This window comes from Heliangelus exortis, chromosome 4 (assembly GCF_036169615.1).
Source record: "Heliangelus exortis chromosome 4, bHelExo1.hap1, whole genome shotgun sequence".
Taxonomy (NCBI): domain Eukaryota; kingdom Metazoa; phylum Chordata; class Aves; order Apodiformes; family Trochilidae; genus Heliangelus; species Heliangelus exortis.
The window spans coordinates 31349811-31369679 of record NC_092425.1 but is presented as its reverse complement, the minus strand read 5'-3'; the positions used below and the strand labels follow the sequence as shown (position 1 = coordinate 31369679).

The 19869-nt window shown below is 39.3% G+C and overlaps 1 protein-coding gene across 19 annotated transcripts in view; it reads left to right on the top strand.

Moving 5' to 3' along the window:
- PGCKA1 (PDCD10 and GCKIII kinases associated 1) overlaps window positions 1-19869 on the top strand; it is a 43344-nt gene that overhangs the window by 4264 nt on the left and 19211 nt on the right. For 7 of the 19 annotated variants that reach the window (XM_071743778.1, XM_071743776.1, XM_071743775.1 and 4 more), the window contains one exon: window positions 17786-17876. The exons of 8 other annotated variants lie outside the window; for them this stretch is intronic. The gene's annotated coding sequence lies outside the window, so the exon portion shown is untranslated. Of the gene's footprint in view, window positions 1-15263; window positions 15314-17785; window positions 17877-19869 lie in introns of all 19 variants that reach the window. 4 more of the 19 variants (XM_071743779.1, XM_071743770.1, XM_071743767.1 and 1 more) reach the window with 1 other exon arrangement.

The following is a 19869-nucleotide window of genomic DNA, read 5'->3' as shown; positions in this document are numbered from 1 at the left end:
AAGTTTATTTAACTTCCATTTTTTTGCCTTAACCACAGATGTTTGCTGCAAAGCTTTCTGGTTAGAAAAATATTTGTGGTTGAATGTTCTATTCCTAATTCACATAATATACTTTTCCATTTGGGATAGCAAGGAGTAAGCCATATCCTTGGGACTTTTGATGCTACCAACTGGGCCTGGCTCAACTTTGCATCATTTCCCAACTATTTAATATACTTGTGTATTTCTACAAAAGAGCAGTTAATTGTCTGATTTTATGTAAATAAGGTCCAATGCCTTGCTATAGCAGGAAAGCTGCTTTTCTGAAAGAGCTGAGTAACCAGGATAAGAGTATCTCATGTCAATAAGAACACACCCCCAAAAACCATTTCAACATGAAGTCCACCCTGGAAAAGCTTCATACCAGCGTCAGTGGGAACAGCATTAAATCCTCACACTGTCAACAGAAGCCAGGAGAAAAAGGAACAGTCTGATGCAAACTGTGCTACCCCACACACCAGCACAACAGCAGAAACACCATAGCAGCAGCACAGGTTTGCCCATGCTGGACAGAAGCTTTCTGAAGTGCATCAAAATAGATCCTTTCACTTCTGCCCAGCCTCCTGTGCTCAAGACAGGTGCATCCAGATATTAAGGTTTGCCCAGGCAGGTTGGCATTGATGTCCTCTTATGAAACACTCCCGTGCAGTCTCTGAAGGCAGCCTTAAGGCAGGAGAGGCAGGGAGTGTCCCAAGTGAGTTAGATGGATTCCCATCTTTACAGTCCCAAGGACTTCTCAGGCTCCACAGCCTCTTTTCCTCCTCTGACCATCTACCCTCCTTCATGGTATTTATTACAATGACCACATTTATTGACCGAGCTGTATTTACTACACTTACTTCCCCCTCCATCCTACACCCTCTTTGCAACACTGTTTTATCAACAGTAGATGTGGGAGTGTCCAGCTTTATCTGCCTTATTAAGCACCTGAGCCTTGTGCAGCAGTCCAGGATGCAAAAACCACCCCTGCTACTCTGACCCATCTGCAGGTCACTTCTGAGCTGCCTGCTCCCTCCTACAGCTGCAGTGGGACAGCAGCAGGGGCCTTCCCCAAAAAGGAGGCCTCCCTACTGGCTTCTACTCCTCTGGTGGTGTGCAAGTTTGACAGTGATTCAATCTACATGCATTTAACTTTACTGACCCCAATGGAGCTGCTGTTCTTATCTACTAGTAGTAAAAGAAGCATCTTGGGCAAATTTGGGCTTTTGAGGTAAGCAGGCAGTCCTGTTCACCTACAGCTCAGGGGAAAACAAGAAACTACAGTCAGCTGTCAGGAACCTGAATAAAGCTTTGTTAAGGGCCCCTCTGCCTCCATTTTTGGTTTGGGTGTGGCATGGAAAAACCAATATTTACCATCACAGTAGCTGTGCCCTTTGTGTATTTGTTTCCATATTCCCTTTCCCCCTGTGAATTTAGCAGATGTTACACAGCTTGATTTTAGTCCTGCAGTTCTGTTGTCAGAGGACGTTCGTGTCTCCACTGAACATGAGTAATGAATACACAATGTCTGTGCAGCAAAGATGTAGATTCAACTGCCAGGCACCATTTCAGAGGCAAATGTAAATAAAGATCAAAAATACCATAAAATTTCAATTGCAGTGTGAATAGCTACAGCCATCAGCCCTAAATGGGAGTCCTGCAGGGGTCCAAGAAGCTACAGCCATGTGCAATGTCCAATTTCTGTCCTTAAAATCTCATTTTAAATTAGAACCACTTGGGAATATTTTCCACTGCTGTGGATAAATGCACACAGATTACTAAAATGCTAGTCCATATGTACCAATGTACTTTTAAAACTAATGCTCGTTACAGTTATCTAAGAAGTGCAACTATCTCATTAATGGTCTTTTATAAAAACATTTCCATTCGCTTTCTTTTTATTTAGAGAAAAAGCATATGGATGTGCTACAGCACAAATGATCAAAAAAACTCCAAAGACTGTTTAAAAAACCAGAGCAAAGCCAAGGACAAATAGCTCCATGCCAGGAGAAGGCCAGTTCACTGCTTTACAACCAATACCAGCATTAAGTATTCAGTAAACTACAGCTTTAGTTTGTTTTATTTCCCTGCCACCCCTGCATAATAAAACTTTACAGGGCATCAGTGAAATCAATGGAGCTGAATTTTCCTCCTGGAGAGAGTGAGGGAGCACCTGTTTAGCTCAGAGCACATTTTGTTACCCACATTTTGCAGGTGGGGAAGGCCAAGTTTGAGAAGCAAGGAACCAAGTCACCCCCGGGCTCTCTGCAGGAGACAGATTTTGAATCCAAGTCTCCCAAACGCTTCAAGAGCCAAACCTGCCTCTGGACAATAACACCCTTTAAAAATCCAGCCCAGTGTCAATAACCTTCTTGTCATGGGGCAATCTGTCAGACTGTCCAATAAATAAAGTTCTAACACGCAGGCAGCAGGTGTTTGCTTTATGATAGAGCTACCTGAGACACCAGTTATAGCATTCCTGGCACAAACACCTTGAAAGGAGAAGTTCTGCCTGTTGCTAGCATCATTAGCACTACCAAAACACAGTCTCACAAGTCAGACTTAAATGTGCAATTTTCATTGATAATTTTGGTGAACACAGCCCATACTTTTGCACAGGACTAAAATTAAAAAAAACAAATTAAGTTATTAAAAAAAAAAAAAAAAAAGAATTAGTAAACTGGCTGAATGCCAGGCAACACAGTTTTCTAAGGCAATGAATACTTTTCTATAGCTTTCAAGTATTGTTCTACTGAGACTGAAAAAGTTGCAAATGCATTCAAGATAAACAATTCAATAATACAACAGAAATGCAGATGTATTTCATTCCTATCTCACCATTACCATATCTTAAACACATTTGGACCTTTTTAATGCAGTGGTCAATAATTTGTATCTGTCTTGGGTTGAGAAATAATTACTGTAATTGTACCATTAAAACTCCTGGTTCACAAAATCATTGTCTAATCATTCCCTTAGCCACCCATCATAACTAAATGTCTGTGAAGGAAATTGGTTTAAAATAACCAAATGGAAAAGTTCACAGGCACTCTAAACAGCTCTAGATTAAGTTATCTCCATACTTTACACATTAATCTAAGTGATGTATTTAAAAGGAAAACCCCTTGAGTCAAAAAGATCTCATCTAATAGAAAAACTCACATCACATAAAAGGGCCTAATTAAGGTACTGAATCAGCTTTTCTTGAAGATTTTTCAGCATGACTTTTATTGCTTTCTGTATTTTTCTGTTGTAAGAGTTTTGTCATCAATTTTCACAGGACTTTTTAACCAAGACTCAAATAATCCTCTGCTTTCCTTCTCCCTGCTTACTATTCTTCATATGAAATGTTCAGTAACAATGAGATTAAAAATGCATCCTAGTGTATTTCTCAACTTGTCATGTAGAAGCAGTACCATGAAGGGGAAACATTTTGAACAATAAAATTGGAGGAAAAGACCTCTCCCAAAAAAAGAGCAAATGAAAAATAAATGCATCAGGTGTATTAATATCTTTAAGGTAATATCTGATCTGAGAACTGATACAGATACAACCTGCCAAAGAAATTGATTTATACAACCTACACGGTTTTAGAAGGAATCCTATTTTTAGTGTATGTATTTGATCCTTCTCAAACATCCCTATAGCTGACTGGGTCTAAGCAGCTCTATTTACAGGCTACAGTATCATCTCAGAAATAAGGAAGTGAGCCAGGCACACCATAGCCTTACCATTCACTGAAATTCCACATTCTAAACATTTGGTACCTCTCCATGCAAGGCATCCATCTGAGCTGTGGAACACCAGTATCTGACATAACTCATAGCGTAACCATTTTGTTCCCCAAATACACCAGCTCTGCTCTCATGACATGTCCGATTCTGCTGAGGAAAGAATCTTTCTCCAGCATCCCAACAAAAGTTATATTACTGACCTAGATTTCATGTTGTGATCTAATTATTTCTTATCCTTGTTGCTTTTTAATGATAAAAGTGATAAAATTGATTTTACCACAGTTTTCATACAGGACAACTGGGTAAGGGCAGCTAGAGTTTAAAGTTCATTTGTTTGTTTTTTAAGATGAGAAAAGTCTTTTTTTTCTTTCAAACCCACTGACTCATCTGCACCAAGTATATTGCTCTCCAGGCTTTACATTTACTTCTCCTGCTTCATTCTTCTGTATATGCCTCAGCCCAGATGTTGTGCTCTATGCACAGCCCTCTGACTCTCTGCTCTGCTAGCAGCCATGAAATTGTGCATGAGGCCAAGTTGTTAATTTATGGTGTTCTCTTTCAGGCTTGCTAGGAAAACATACGTTTTGGCTGAAAAACAAACTTATGTGTTCTGGGGTCATATCTACTCTTCTGTGTAGGATTCACTATGGGCTAGCACTAACAAACCAAGGATTTAACTCTTTCCACACTATTTTCAGTCTCTCTTCCTTCTGTCTATATTCCAGTCTGAGGAGCCACTTATAACCTGGAATATTCTCAAGTGATTTTTCAGTATGCCAGCCACACAAAGTATTTTTTTTTCCTTTATCTACCTAAATTTTCTATGAACCAATTAAATCAACAACTCTTTCCCCTGTGGGTTCTGCTTGCCCTTCAAGGAGCTAAAGTTCTATGGTTTCCCTCCAAACCTGTTGAGTTGCCTTACCTTATAAGCTGCCACACATTAACTTTGTTAATTTAACAAATTAAATTAACTTTGTCACATGATTTTAAATTTTCTAAATCTCCATTTCTTCTAACTGTATAAAATTATTCTTCATTTTCTGTATCATTCCAGCTTGATGCAAAGGGATAAATCTGAAAAAAATTGTTTCATAAGGCCAGTATTTTAGAAGAGCCCCAGAAGCATGGCTTTGTCCAAACCTGTGGTTTGTACTCCTCTAACAGCTGCATTAAATGACTATTTGTCAGGGTAAGGTAAATGTGACTGAATTTCTCTAAAGTGTATTTAGGACAGATAATCCAGCAGTGGTATGCTGCTCTCTGTGCTACAGGGCTTGTACTGTTTAGTTTCATGGCACAAAAGAGCCTAGATTCATATGGTTGACACGAAATAAAAAATTATAAACTGAGATTCCATTGTTCAGTAAACCAGATCTTTTTCTGGGCTGTTCAGTACTTTACCTCACATTCCTATAGCCAGCAATATTTTTCTGTCCCAGAGCTTACTGTGTAGTGCAGTGCTAGTGCAGCTGAACAGCTCACCTAGATACTGGCACAAATTTTCTAATCCAAGGACTGAGTCCATCAAGAGCCACCTGTTTTCTAGGTTTGGCCTTCTGTTTACCAATCTGTGCAACTCTGTAATGTAAACTCGGCAGGATTTGTACTTTATTCAGGTTGTTTTGGTTTTTCTCACCTCCACAGCATCCCCAGTAAGAAGCATAATATTCAAATATACCACAAAAAAACTCTTTGGTGCACCAGAAGATATTTAGGTGTTCTTTTGAATGAGACTCAGGAAACTTTGCAAAAGAAACTACATGAGTATGTAAAAGGTCATGTTCCCCCTCCCAGACAAACAGAAGTGTTAAGACCATCGAGCTCTGCAGGTTCCAGAGTCCTTCGTCCTCAAAATTTCCTCATCATGATTCTTTCAGCTCATTTGACAAAAGGAAAATTAAGTTTAATTTGGCAAAGACCCAATTCATTTATGCCAAGAAAATCCCACACAATTTGGAATTAATCAATAGCACAGAAATTCCCTCCCACCTACCAAATGGAGCCCAGTCTCCAAAAATCTGCAGTGTCTCCCTACAGTGGTATTTGAAACAAACCTGTCTGCAGAACTAGCTTCACCCTCCTCCCATACCACCTTCCCACACACAGAGATCTTTTACTACTTTCCTTCCATTAAAAATATAACACACCTATGTGGCAAATAAAGGCTAGAACATCACAGAGCCTGGAAATGCCTGATTTGAGAAAAATCTCCTTACTGAGCCAAAACACTTTTCTCCCACTAAAACACTGTATTTCTGGTCTAGAAAAAACCAGCACGAATAAGATCAAGCACAGGTCAATGAAGTCTTTTGAAAGGCCTGGTAACAAAGGTAGCCTGAAGCTGGGCTTCATCTTTCTTCTTCCTCCAGGTGGCTATTTTGCTTTCCAGGAGGCCTGAAGATCCCTTTATGGAAGCAAAGATTGCAGTTGATTGACACAAAGCCTTTTTGAAGCATCCAGGTGAGATGCCTGGAAGACTCAGAGGTTTTTGTTATTCACAGCGTGCAATTACCTGTCTCCCATTATACTTCAGCGCTTTGGCCTCTTCCTTTCCTCAGGATTCTCTATAAAAAAGGAAGCTCTAGGTGCTTTGCCCAGAGCAGATTTTTGCCGTTGTTTCCTTGTTTGTGTTACAGCAGCATCTACAGGCACCAAAAGTGATAAAGGCCTCATTGCTCTGGCTGTCATGGAGACACCTGATAAGACAGACCCTATTTAAATATTTATAAGATTCACAGATCCAGACTGAATCCAGACTTCTGGCATCTGCTTACTTTAGGGAGAATAAGGAACCATAACCCAATCCCATCTTCCTTTTCAGTAAAGAATACACCATGCCTGAAAAATAAATGCTCTTTGCTGTAATCCCTTACACCTCTGGATCCAAGGGACACTTAACCACGGGTACCTGAAATCCCAAATTACATCAGCAGATTATTACACAATGTGTGGTGGTCTCTGCCTCATACATTACTGACAGCAGTGGGATTTGGTGTCTTTCTTGTGTGGGAGTTCACCGAGAGCCACAGGTACTCTTCAAGGTCACAGAAACATTGTGTTTGTGAACCTTAAGTTGCTTTGAGCAAAGTAGCTGCCAAGATGCCTTGCTTAGCCGGAAGGGTGCTTGCCCTGAGCACTTTGCTGTCAGGCCCAGGAACAGGAGTTTCAACTTACAGGCAGATTTTGTGGGGACAGATCATATACATAATAGGCACTAAAACCCCACACAGCTAAGGTGGGGCCTTTGTGCATTGTTCTGCCGTGATGTGACACTTGACTGCTGGAGCCAGGCCAGAGCTGTGGCCTCTGGGCCACTCCTGCAGCCCAGCAGGAAAGCCCCAAACCAGGCTGCTGGGTGTTGGTCAGGGCTCTTAATCACAGAGCTGTCCTCCCCACTCGTGGCTCCACCCAAACCGGGCAACTAATTGCCATAATATTAATGCTTGCCACCTGTTTCCTTCTTAGGCTTGAGCTGCGGAGACATCTTTTACCTATGCCTAGTTCCCAGGTTTCCACACTTTTTTTCAGGTCTGTAAAACTTTCTGCTACCTGAAAAAGCTAATAAAAAAAATTTTATCAGGGGATTTTCCAAAATAGCTTTTGCTAGTGCAATTTTGTTTCTTTTGTGCAACAGTACACACAATGTATTCCTTTCCAGAGGCAACAACATGAAGAGTTTCCAGTCCCCTCTCCCTCTGCAGGTTGCAGCAGGGTTGGCATTTTCAAACAATGTCACAACAGCACAGGTGTTGCAAATTAACAGCAGACTTGCTGTGCACACTCCCTTGTCCTTTCTGGCTATTAAATACCGCCTGAGTAAAGAGACTCCTTCCTCAGAGGAAGAAAGGAGGCAATCAACAGAGCTCTGCCTCTGTGTCCTCTCACCTCTGGGGAAAACTTCTCTGCCCCATTGCTGGCAGCCACCAGATGCTGCACACTCAGACCCAGTGCCCAAGGGGACACCTTCAAAAAACCCTCAGCTCCAGCTGTTTTATAACAACGCAATGGTTTCGTGGGTGTCAAGGTCACTGGTTCAGAGACTCTCACTGAGCTCAGATGAAGCTCTAGCCACAGCAGACCAGGTTCTTGTGTTTGGGGTTTTTTTTTCAGGATTTCCGTTCATCGTGAATATTCAAATTCACTTTCTTCCTTTTGAATACAGCATAAAGAATAGGTGAGAAAAGGGCTGTCTCTTGGCAGCAGTTCAGCATCACAGGAATTTGGCTATGACAAGAAATTACCCTGCTAATTGTATATCACTTTTGCTGGAAGAAATTTTTGCTACAGAGAAAATAAAAATAAAAGCTTGACGTATTTAAAGGATTTCAAGAGGTAATATGCCAGATAGCACAGTGTGAACAAGCCTTCTTTTCTGTACAGGACAAATATATCTTTTTCCTTCAGACTCCTTCCTCACCTTATTACAATGGGCTGTGTAGACTGAAACTTGATCAGATAGCAGTGGGGTTAGAAAAGCACCGACTACATTTTTATGCAGATTTGCCAGTTCATCCTAGCTGAAATTAATTCTGGTGTCTTTTGACATGAACAAGGCTGTATTTGATAGAGCCTAACATCTATCTGGGTATCCATTAGCAACTCAACCACTTCCCCGTCACTTGACCATCTCATCTTACCAACACTGTGACCCAAACTGGGCAAGCAGCTTGGTTCTTTGGAAATCTGGCAATCTGACAAGGAGCACATAAACTTAGCCCAGGGGTACAAGAACCTCCCTGCTTTCTTGAACTGGGAGAGATCACCACAAAGATCATCCTATTCTCTTAAGGGGGAAATGTTTTTTTCACAGTTTTGGGGGTTTTTTTATGTGTGTGTGTGTGGTTTCTGGAAACCAGACTTAGCATTCTCCTCTCATCTTTATTACCACATATTATTTGAAAATATATTTGCAATAAAGGTGAATGTCTCTAGATGTCAATACGTTAGGAAATGTATCTGATGAGTCACCACACCAAGAGACCTAGAGCCCTGCAGTGCAAGGGACAGCACAGGCCCTTATGGGCTCCAGTGTCCCCAGTGCATGCAGATGTCCCTGCCACTCAAACCTGAGAAACAGCTTAAACAGTTGAAGGAAAAAAGTCCTTATTGTTAGGGATAATACTAATTTTTAGTGGCCATAGATCACTTGCATCCTCAACTAACGCTATTTTGTAAAAGAAGAGGACTGAATCAATATTGGCTTTGGGATGCATAGTGGAGGTCCAGAATTTTAATTATAATTCATTTTAACAATAAAAAATCTAGGGTTTGGCAAAGTTGGGAAAATACCCATTGTGAGAATCAAATCCCATGGCTGAAGGAACTGTATCAGTTATATCTGATTACATTGCAGAAAAAGGAAGGCTTTGCTACGATTTAACCATCCTCAGCAACCCAGAAATTTAAGTGCAGATCATTCAAGATCATCCCATCATTTAAAATTATCCCTTTGGTTTCAATCCTGCATATGCAGATTGTCAGTAAATACCAACACCTGGCAAAACCCAAGGAAGCCAGACCCACACCAGGGCACTGCAGAGGTCTCACAGCACAAGAGATGTGAGAATCCAGCCTGTGTTAAACACTTCAGCTCCAAAACCATTCCTTGGAACAGCTAATGGGAAGAGCAATGTATACCACACACAGCTCCAAAAAAAGAGGCTGTTGCACTGGCACAGTAGAACTGAAGCAATTTTGTATGTGAGAGTGATGCTCTGATTTAATGTGGGTTTAGCTTGATCAGTTTACTCTTGCTTTACAACATCACCTTTTCTGTAGGAAAAAAAGGCTTCAGTCTTAAGGTGATGCTTGGACTCGGAATCTCACAGGATTAGCAATCTTAAATTAAGGAATAGGTTGCAAGAAAAAGAATTTCATGCTTCAGAAAGAACTTTCATTTATTTCAAAGGCTTGGAACCTAGAACCATCACTCCATAATCTTATTCAAATGTTGATGTCATAATTGCATTTTAAAGCAGCTTCTAATTAAGTTAAATAAAGAAAACAGATGCTCCTGAAAAAACGACCTGTAAGAATTTCTGTTTCTAGATAAAACTGTTTTAAATCCATAACCAATTCTGCTGACTGTGGGATGTGATGCACACAGCTGAGTTTATAGGTGTTTAGTGAGAGTTTTGTGCCATTTCATGTCACTGTGAGCAGTCAGCACAAAGATAATTACATAAATACAGAAGAGTGGGCCTATAACTTCCACTTCTTCTAATTAAAGATGTATACGAATTGCATAAATCATAGCCAGTAGCATTTGCTCTGGGCTGCAAGAGCACTTAATTTCATTCTAAAAAGTTTCATCTGCCCAAATCAAAAAGTCCTTTTTCAGTTTTCTTAGCTCAGATAAGAACACAGATGACACAGCCATTCCAGAAACTTTTTTTGTACTTAAACTCTGTCAATTAATGGTGCTGTAACCTAAGTCCTCATTCAGGCCAGAACACGGTCTTAAGGAAGTTTAATTGTACCAGTGTGGCAAGCTGTAGCAGAGAGAGAATAAAAATTAGCTCAGTCTAATTGAATTGCAGCAGTTGTCTGCAAACGACCTTTGCTACCCACTTTGGAAGAGTTTTAGAGACCACAACAGGGAAATCTTTCGTTGTCTTCTTCATTAGTGCCTGCTTTGCTCAGAGGACTCTGCTGATACACCCTCCTGAGCTGTTACTTGGCTGGAGGATAAAAATGATACTAGCATTAAAACTAGAACTTTCAAATGGGCCAGGAGGACCCAGCTTCAGCAAAATTTTATGTGCCTTGTAGGCCCTCAAATGCACATTAAAGCTTATCAAAATTGCCTAAGTTTCTCACAGAGGAACTACCCTACTGCAAACTTGTCTTGGTCTGGTTTATGCAGCATGCTGCCTGCACAGAAAACAGAGGGGAAAGAGGATAGAGCTGTTAACTGCTTTGGCAATGGCACTTTCTAGCCTTTGGGGACAGCTTTATATCTCCCTCACACAAGTTGAGCAACTTCAGGAGAGGCAGGAAGCCTGATACTAACACTTCACCTCACTGATACCAACTCCAGCTGTGGCTCTCCAGGAGCCCTGCAGACACCAGGATGCTGTCAGCCAAACCCCCTGAACTGCAGCTCCCATTCCCTACATGTTACAGTGTTGTTTGTGCTCTGGGTATTTCAGAAAAACTTGGGAAAAAAAAAAAAAAAAAAGAAGGGTAATTTTCAGCATGTACTGATTACACTGATTACTAAGATGGGTTATATAAATATGCAGTGACTATAAGATAAGGGTCATCCATATGTTCCACTGAATATCATACTTCTTAAGCAAGAGAAAAAAAAAAAAAAAGAGCAAAACTTTGCTCGACCCTCTCCACAAAACTCCATTTTCCAAAGGAAAATATAGCCTGCCAAAAGCAGGAAAAGCAGCAGCAGCAGCAGCCATTTGAACTTATGAAGTCAGAACTTATCTGACTAGAGAAATAGAAACTATTAAAACTAAGTTTGATAGTTTAGGGCTTTCTACACACTAACCACATCAAGCAAAAATTAAAAATTTATATATATATATACACACATATACACACACACATATATGTGCATTTAATAAAAGTGATGGGTAAAACCTGGTCCCAAGACTGTGTTTGCTAGCACGGAATATTCATAATGTCATCTAAAGCACCCCTGGTTCCACATCAGTTCATTCTTTAGCTGTGTCACTGCAATATTTCCACAATCCTGAACTATAATGAACAAGTCCTACTTTGAAGTTGGGGCCTTAAAAGCTGCATATGTTAACTAAATATATAAGTGAATGTTAAGCACATTGGGGTTCTTTCAACCACAAATTTACATAATGAGAATTATTTCAGATGTTGCAATAGAAGAGTCATGGTCAACTAATTATAGCTCAGAACATTTTGCTACTCAAAGATAAAATACCAATTCTCCAAGTTCCCCAATTTTTTTAGCCTTCAGCAAAATACATTTCTTACCTCCATTAGCATAATTCTTACTATTAAGCCATTTATATAAGTTAGTTTTTGACTGAATCTCTAATCTTCCAACTGACAGGATTATAGACATGATGTGCTTCCTCAAGGGATTTTTCTCCTTACAGAATCAATATGCAATCTTCTCAATGTCTAAATTATAGCCCATGATTTAATGTCTTCGACTTCCACAGCCTCAAAAATATGAATGGAGGGAAATCCCACAGGATTTCCACAGGAGGCTCCCTGTGCCTCTGTGCTGACAGAAGAACTTATGAGTCTATGAATGCTACACTTTTCAGAAACCTTTGTAATTTTTGTAGCTAAATTAGATGTCTGCTTTGTCACCACTTCCTGAAAATAGACAGAAACTGGGAGATGGCTGGGAATACCACTTACAGATCCAGGTCCTTAAGCAGGATAACTGCAACTGCAGCTGAAAGCTGGCAAGCCTGGCTAATCACATAGATACATTTGCATGATCTGGTGCATGATCTGGTGCATGCCACACCAGGCATTTTAAATGAAAAAAATAGTGGAAAGAGAAGCTATTCACAGCACACATATCTCCCCATCCTCTCCACCAGTAAATACAGGATTTGCTGTAAGAATGTAGACAACACAAGCTCCCTGGTAAGTTCAAGCAAGGCAAAGGTATAAGGCAGGGCTGCAGAGAAGGGCTGCAGGGCAGCAGGGTGAGGCCAGGCTTACAGCATATCCTTGGCCATGCCCAGATGTCAGTCACCTCTTACTGATAGGTGACACCACAGCATGATGGCAAAGCACTGAGCCTCAGGGTTCTCCAGTACAGCTCAAAAAGGCTGAAAACAAGCCTTTCCCTCAAAGTATGCCCATGATATTCATGACACAACACTAAGACAGGCCAGACAGCTAACAGCAAGACGTGACTTGCAGAAATCCCTCCCTTAAATTTGTCAGGAGCTTCATCAATGAAGCAATAAAACAACAGAGCTATGTCTAACATTCAAATCCAAGTGATTCACAGTCCAGTTTTTATCAAGCTTGAGGGCTACACAAGTTTCTTCCCCTTGGAGGAAGGCCCACTACCATGGAAAAGACATGACAGAAAATGCAAGCTATGGAGGCTAAACTGCAATAATTTCAGTACTCATAAATAAATGCTGTGAAACCTGGTAAAAAGAAGTAGAGGAGATGCATCCTCTTCCACTTCCCCTATGCTGAAAACAGCCTCTCCCAGTCATGAGATGAGGTTGACAGCTGGGGATGATTATTTATTTTTTGAGACATTCCTATGCAAGACCTCAGAGAATGCACTGCAGCCTTCCAGAAAGTTGGGCCAATGAACGTTTCTTACAGGCTAAAATGCTGACAGGTTTAGGTTCAATAGTAATTTGAGAAATTATTAAAGTATTTTGATTAAAGCTGTCCTAAATAGATGAGAAAGCTACAATATTTGTTCTACAGTTCCATGAAAAAAATATTCTCTCATACCAAAGACCTGGGGCACCCGTCACCCAGTGTCCAACATTCTTAGGCAACCTTTCCCAGAACTCCCAATGTCAGTGTCTGGCCAGTACAGTTATAAGTGTGTTAAAATATTTAAACTTAGAAAAGAAATAGCATTTTTTGACTGAAATCTGTTACAGATGTCCTTGCTTTGGCAAGGGTGTTTAAAAACCGAGGATCACAGACCTTGTCAGGATATGAGCATGACAGCAAAAGGAAGAAAGGTCTGAGGGTTTTGCCTGATTAAAATGTGCAGTGGGTTGCACTCTTAACACTCACTTTGAATATTAAGCCTCAGATAAATATTCATTAATGCACTCACCAAAGGCCCAGTAACTTTGTTTGGAAATTTAGAGTCCCTGTTCTCTTTGAATCACTGGATAGTTTTTGGGCAGCACTTAAACAACAACAACAAAATATACAACCAAAAAACCTAGAATTTATACTGTCAGTACAACATCACAGGATCCATGCAATCAAAGGACAGTGGATGCAATTCTGCACCTAAAGTTTCCAGGATGCTATCACTCTTGTATGCAAGACAGGGAATATAAACCAACATTCAGCCATATTTTTCAGTATTTTCAAGCTTATTTTTTGGTATTTTGGTAAATTATCAGTGCTTTCCAACTTAGAGATAAACTCAGCATCTCAGAAATAACCATGCTAAGCAAAAAGACCCATTTATATAGACCTCAACTAATGCTCTGAAATAACTCCTTCTAAAAAAAAAAAAAGTTTCTCAGGATACAATTTTCAAAGTCCTCCAACTGTCTAAAAAAACAAATCTTACACTGAATTGTCAAATACAGGGAAAGTGTAACCATCTTGTTATATAATATAGATACCAGAGAACATTCAATGAGGTAAAAAAAGGTACTGGCTCAGAATGGAGCAAATTCTTCCTTCAGCATAACTAGTCTGGGCAATAGCTACCTATACATTTGTTACCAGAGGGAAAAGTGTAATGAGGTTTCCACAGAAAACAATAAAACTATGCAGCATTACAACAGTGAATGTGACAAAATCAAATATAAGTGTTTAAAAGGTAGAAGTTTTAGGAGAATTTAAGTCTTCCAACTCAGAAACTTAAGCCATGTTTGATGTGATGTAAAAGATGCATAATACCAGAGCTGTTATTTTGTTGTTTGGTAGTTGGTTTTGGTTTGTTTTGTTTTCTAAGTCGCAGGATAAATCTACTTGATTTTTTTACATATATTATAATTATATTCCCAATCACAGAAAACAGATGAAAAACACTCTTTTTGTTTTCCCTTAGAGTTTTCCTTTGTTGAGCAGAACTCAGGTGGAACCAAAAAGTCAGGAGCTAAACTTCTGCTCCCTTGTGGCCCCAAAAACAAGGATTTATTGCAGTCAATGGTTTGCCACCTGCCTGAGGCATTCAACTGTATCTAGAACAATGATGTTGGAAAGCATTCATGAGTAAACACACAATAACATTTCTATGTTTACAGCATCTGTGAAAAGTGTGGGTAGGGTGATCTCCCTACTGTGTGCTTCCAGAGCAAGTCAAATCCATTAATTAAATTCATGCTCTTGTCCTGCTTCAGCAGGAAAAACAGAGCTGATATATGGGCATTGACAGCTGCAAGAACCAGGCACTGGTTTTGCTCATTCCCTCCTCTTAATTAATTTTTAAGCATCTGGTTAGGCTGATTTCTCAGATTCTGGTCATACAAAAGGCTGAATGTCTTCATCCTCTACAAAGAAAAAGGAAGCTGCTCTGCACAATCCTGTCTGTCAGATTGTTTCTCAGTGCTGGCTGATGAATAATGTCTGCAGGAACGGGGTACCTGAACATCTCTGTGCCCAAGCAACTTGCAGGATAAAGCTGCAAAAGGTCCGATTCATAAGAAATTTCTCATCTAGTCATTATTTCAGTGTCCCGACAACAAAAACTTTAAAATGAGAAAGTGGTGTCTGAGGAAAAATGTGATCTACTGCAACAAAAATTCCCTTTGAAACAGAGACCAGAAATTCCCAGAAATACCACATTTTAGAGGGAAGACACAGAAATACACCAGTATGGTCTTCTAGGTTCTTTCAAAAAGAGACATTTTGGTAGCATTTTGAGCTGAGATCTGGAGGTAAGCAATTGGAACACACTTAACACCCAGCCTAAGAAAAAGAAGCTGTTACAGAAGTGGAAAATTTTGGATGCTGAGCTCTCCCCATAGGCTATGGGAGATTTTTGCTAATAAAGAACTAGACAAACACAGACAGAGTACAGTACATTGACACTGTATCACCTGCCCAGCAGAGCCATATGCTGCTGCTGCAGACAGTGCCCATAAAGATCAAAGCTCCCCATGCATTAATGAGCTAAATCTGGGTGTTACCTGTTTCATACCATATTGTAGATCTATATTGACCTCTACAGAGTGGAAGATTGGGCCAGACAAACTCTGCAGCTGCCCTTCAATTTTATGAATCTGTATAACACTTCATAAAACAAAAGATAAATTTACTTTTATTGTGATTCATAGTCCAGGCAGCAAAAAGCCTGTTAGGAACAAGGATACTACTATCTTAAACAGCACATGATCACTAGTTGCCAGGAAGAAATAGAAAGTAGCCAGCATGCTCTACAGAAGTGGTGGAATCACCAGAACATAAAAATGTATCTCTCTGCCAGTGACTCATTGAAAAAACTATAACTAAGAAATCTAGACATAAATCAGCTCATAATAACAGACTGTAAGATCAACTAGACAGCACTACCTTAAGCTGCCTTAACTAACTGAAAGGTTGAAAGTAGTAATTCTTCAGAAATCTCTTGTACATATTTGAATATACCACTTCTTACAGTTCAACACAGCAGGACTTCATGACATTTTCAATTTACGGGAAAATGAGCATAACTCAGCTCCCACAGATGACAGCAAGAAGTTCAATCCATGCACCCAGGATCTAGCAAGACAACACGGCTCTTCCAGATGATTACTGCCTATTTTTAGCTGTGCATCACGATATCTCCTTTTGTCAGCTTGTTTTTACAACTCAGGAAACAACTTGTGGCTTTTCAATTATTTATCAGGATACTGATCCACAAATAGGGAAGTTTGGTCAGATCTCTAAAAAATGTTAAAGTGTTCATTCAAGTATTAACTGGTGCATGGTATCTCATTTACCTGTTTATGTTCTTCATGTTGTTAGTGACAAATTTGATATTTACAAGGAGTGTAATGAGAGCATTCAAGAACTAGCATGCTGATAAATATATAAAAAGTCTTGAAAACCTTTTTGAATTCAAGAAACGTGGACAGGAAATATAACCATGTTCAGGTTAGTTATTCTAAGTGTTTTTCATAAAGAAAACAGACTATTCCTTTTTCTTCTTCCTCAGTTCTCCCAATAAATCAAGATATCTATACTTACTTCAGTATCACTTCTCATCCCTTTAGAGCTTACGGGAGAATGGTGCAGCTTTACAGTTGAAAAATTATTTCTTCACTCCAAGAATTCATTCAGTTCAGGATTTTCAAATCCAGTTTTGATTTCCTAAAACTTCTCCTTTTCGTGATCTTGCAATAGAATCTTCAAGACTTTTAATCCACTCCTAGCAAGGTCAATCACAATTTTACCATCAACATGGAGTGGGCCTACATTTTATGCAGTATCCCTCATACAAGACACAGCTTGCCTTGTGCAAAGAGCACATTGATACAACCATATGTAAACAATTAAACACATAGGTAGAAGTACAAAGAATGCATGGAAATCAGAGGTTTGCTACACTGAAATTCAAATTAAGAGTTGAACTGATCAAAAAGACCTCAAAAAAGCTACTGGACAACAGAGTTTGCAGCAGAGAAAGTATCTGAACAATAACCACACATGGGGTAGGTCCATGTTGATTAGAGAAGAAAAGGAAACTGAGGGGAATGCAAACCTCAGGGCATCAATTGCAACTACTGCTGATAGCTGAATATTTTCTGAAACTATCAGGGACAACATGGAGTTGTAATGTTTTTGACCAACAAAGGAAAACAAGTAATGTCTACAACCAACTGACCTTTAGATCAGGTCAGAAGACCAAGTTATGAATTCTGGAATGAAAGAGTTAAACCCTGTACTCTTTGAGTAAAACATGTAAGTTGTCTTTGATCCTTACTGTGAGGGAAGCTCTTTTCCTGTGACAAGTGCTGGGTGACTTCACACACCACCATACAACAGAGAAGCTGTGTATGTTGCTTGACAACTTCAGAGTGGGAGCTCCTAATGGAGTAGGAGCTACAGTGGTCCAACCTGCACAGAGAAAACAGCACCCCATACAGATTTCAAGAAGAGGAAAAATACAACTTTAAAAAACTAAACCGAGAAAGAGATCCAACAGCAGAACTAGAAAGTAAACTCAGAAATAACTGGGCAGTGTCCAAAAAGTTCATTGTCTCACCCAGGGTTTGAAGCACACCATGATCCGTGCTAAAGCAGACTATGGGTATTTCATTTAAAATTTGACTTTGTGACTTTGAGATAGAATGTTTTTCAGCAACTAAATGAAATGGAGAATGCAAATGGGAGCTTCAAAGAGCCTAATGATTTTGTTTAAATTCCAGGTTATTTTGCAATATGAAAAATATGTTCTGTTTGGTTCCATGACAACCACGTAGATGCTACACCCTCACTTTAATGATCTACACCAACATGGTAAGCTATATTCCAAAGATCAAGTCTCAGGCCACTTGTAGTCATGTCATGCAATAAGCTGGAGTGACTGGGTGTAAAAAGCTTCATGTTTCTGTCTTAAATAGAGTAAAATAAAAAGTATTAAACAACATAAATGAGCAGGATGTGGTGACATTCCTTGATTTGCAAACACTGTTTTACATACCAGACAAGTATTAAGTTTCCCAGAATATCTCAAAAGGGATGTTGCTAAGCAAAGATGATGGTAAAAAAGAGTATTTAATGAAAATATCTGAGTGCAATTTGCAGGACTAACAGCCATGTTCCAAATTATCACACAGTGGAAGAGGAAAAAACTCCAAGTACAATGAAAAGGGGATATTTTTAACTCATGTTTGAGTACAAACAAAAAATGGTTCGAGCCTGATCCTGTCTGACACAGAGAAAATGAACTACTGCTTCAATTAAAAGCCATCTGCACATACTCCTCTGTTGAACACCTAGCATTTGAGACTGAGTTTCCACACTCTGTAACATTATGGGCAGTTTTACTAGTTCATTGAGTTTTCATTTCCTTAAAGTAAAAACACACCTTACCAAAAGCGAGTCACATGCATCAGCCAGAAGTTCACAGTGAAATCAATTACCACTTGACACGATGTAATGGGTAAGTTTAGAACTTACCAACAGCTACGACTCCCATCAATTCTCCTTTTTGGTAGTTTCATTTTAAATTTCCAAGGAATTATAGAAACATACTTCCTGGAAGATTTAAAAGAAAAAATAAAACACCAAATCCCAATTACAAATTAAAGAAAAATTTATAGTGACCTAACATTTCAAAATTTGTTAAACAGACAAAAGCAACTCAGAGGAGGTAAGACTGCACTGTAAGGCTTAGTTAAGCAGGCTATTTTTTTAAATAAAACCTGTATCCTTTCAAAATGTGGCAAGAGGCCATGGTTTTTATTTTTCAATTTAGTTTCATTGTTCACATAAATATTTAGGACATCAAGACAGAATTAAACTGCAAGACTAATTAGAGTTTGGAACAAAAATTATATGGAAGAATCTCCTTGATAATTAATAATGATGGCTATAAGAAACAATAATAGAAGTAAGGCAAGAAGAGACACAAGTTATCCCCAGTAAAATATTGCATAAAAATAGGAACACAAAATGACTCATTCTACATAAGCTTTATTATTTACACTGCCTAAAGTATTGACACCACATGTAGCTGATGCACAAAAATATTCTCAACCCTTTGCAGCAGTATTATAAGACTGAATAGGGCTATAAGCTGCACACACATTAAGCTCTGAGGATATGAAATGGTAGCATACAAATCAAGTTAAGTGACTTTCTGTAGGGCACCAGAACAACACAGATGAATCAAGGGTTCCCAGGCACTCCCTTAGCATAAGTCACATCAGGTATCTGGGCCACCTCAACTTACATTTACTTTTCAGTCATATTTCAGGCTTTTAATAGAAAAGCTTCTAAATATAATCTATGCATTTGTCTGCTTGACTTTTTAGGCTAGCTGCAAGCATGAAACTACCTATAGAGACAAGGGTACTTTCAAACCTGAAAGCTAGCAGTAGCGTTTTATGAGAACTCTTCAGAATTTACCCATAAATTCTGAAAAAATATAATTTCAAGTATTATGTATGCAAAGACAGTGCAGCAAAACCAGCAGCAACAGCAATGACCATGAAATTGCCTTGTACCAGCCCTCCCTAGCCCTATTAGCTATGGATGCTGAATTCAGGAATGAATTGCCTTGGCTTAGAACCTAGAAAAGTTCTGCTGAAAGGGATCTCTAGGCCAGTAAAAACCCCACTCTTAAAAGAAAAGCCTTGCAGGTTTCAAGAATGGTACAAGCAAAACTCTATCTAGCAAAACTCTGGATTTGTGGATTGTAATATAAGTTGCATTGAGATTTTTCAAGTTATTGCTACTCATGCAGAAAGATGCTGAGAATGGAAAAAAGCACATGGCCCAGATTCTA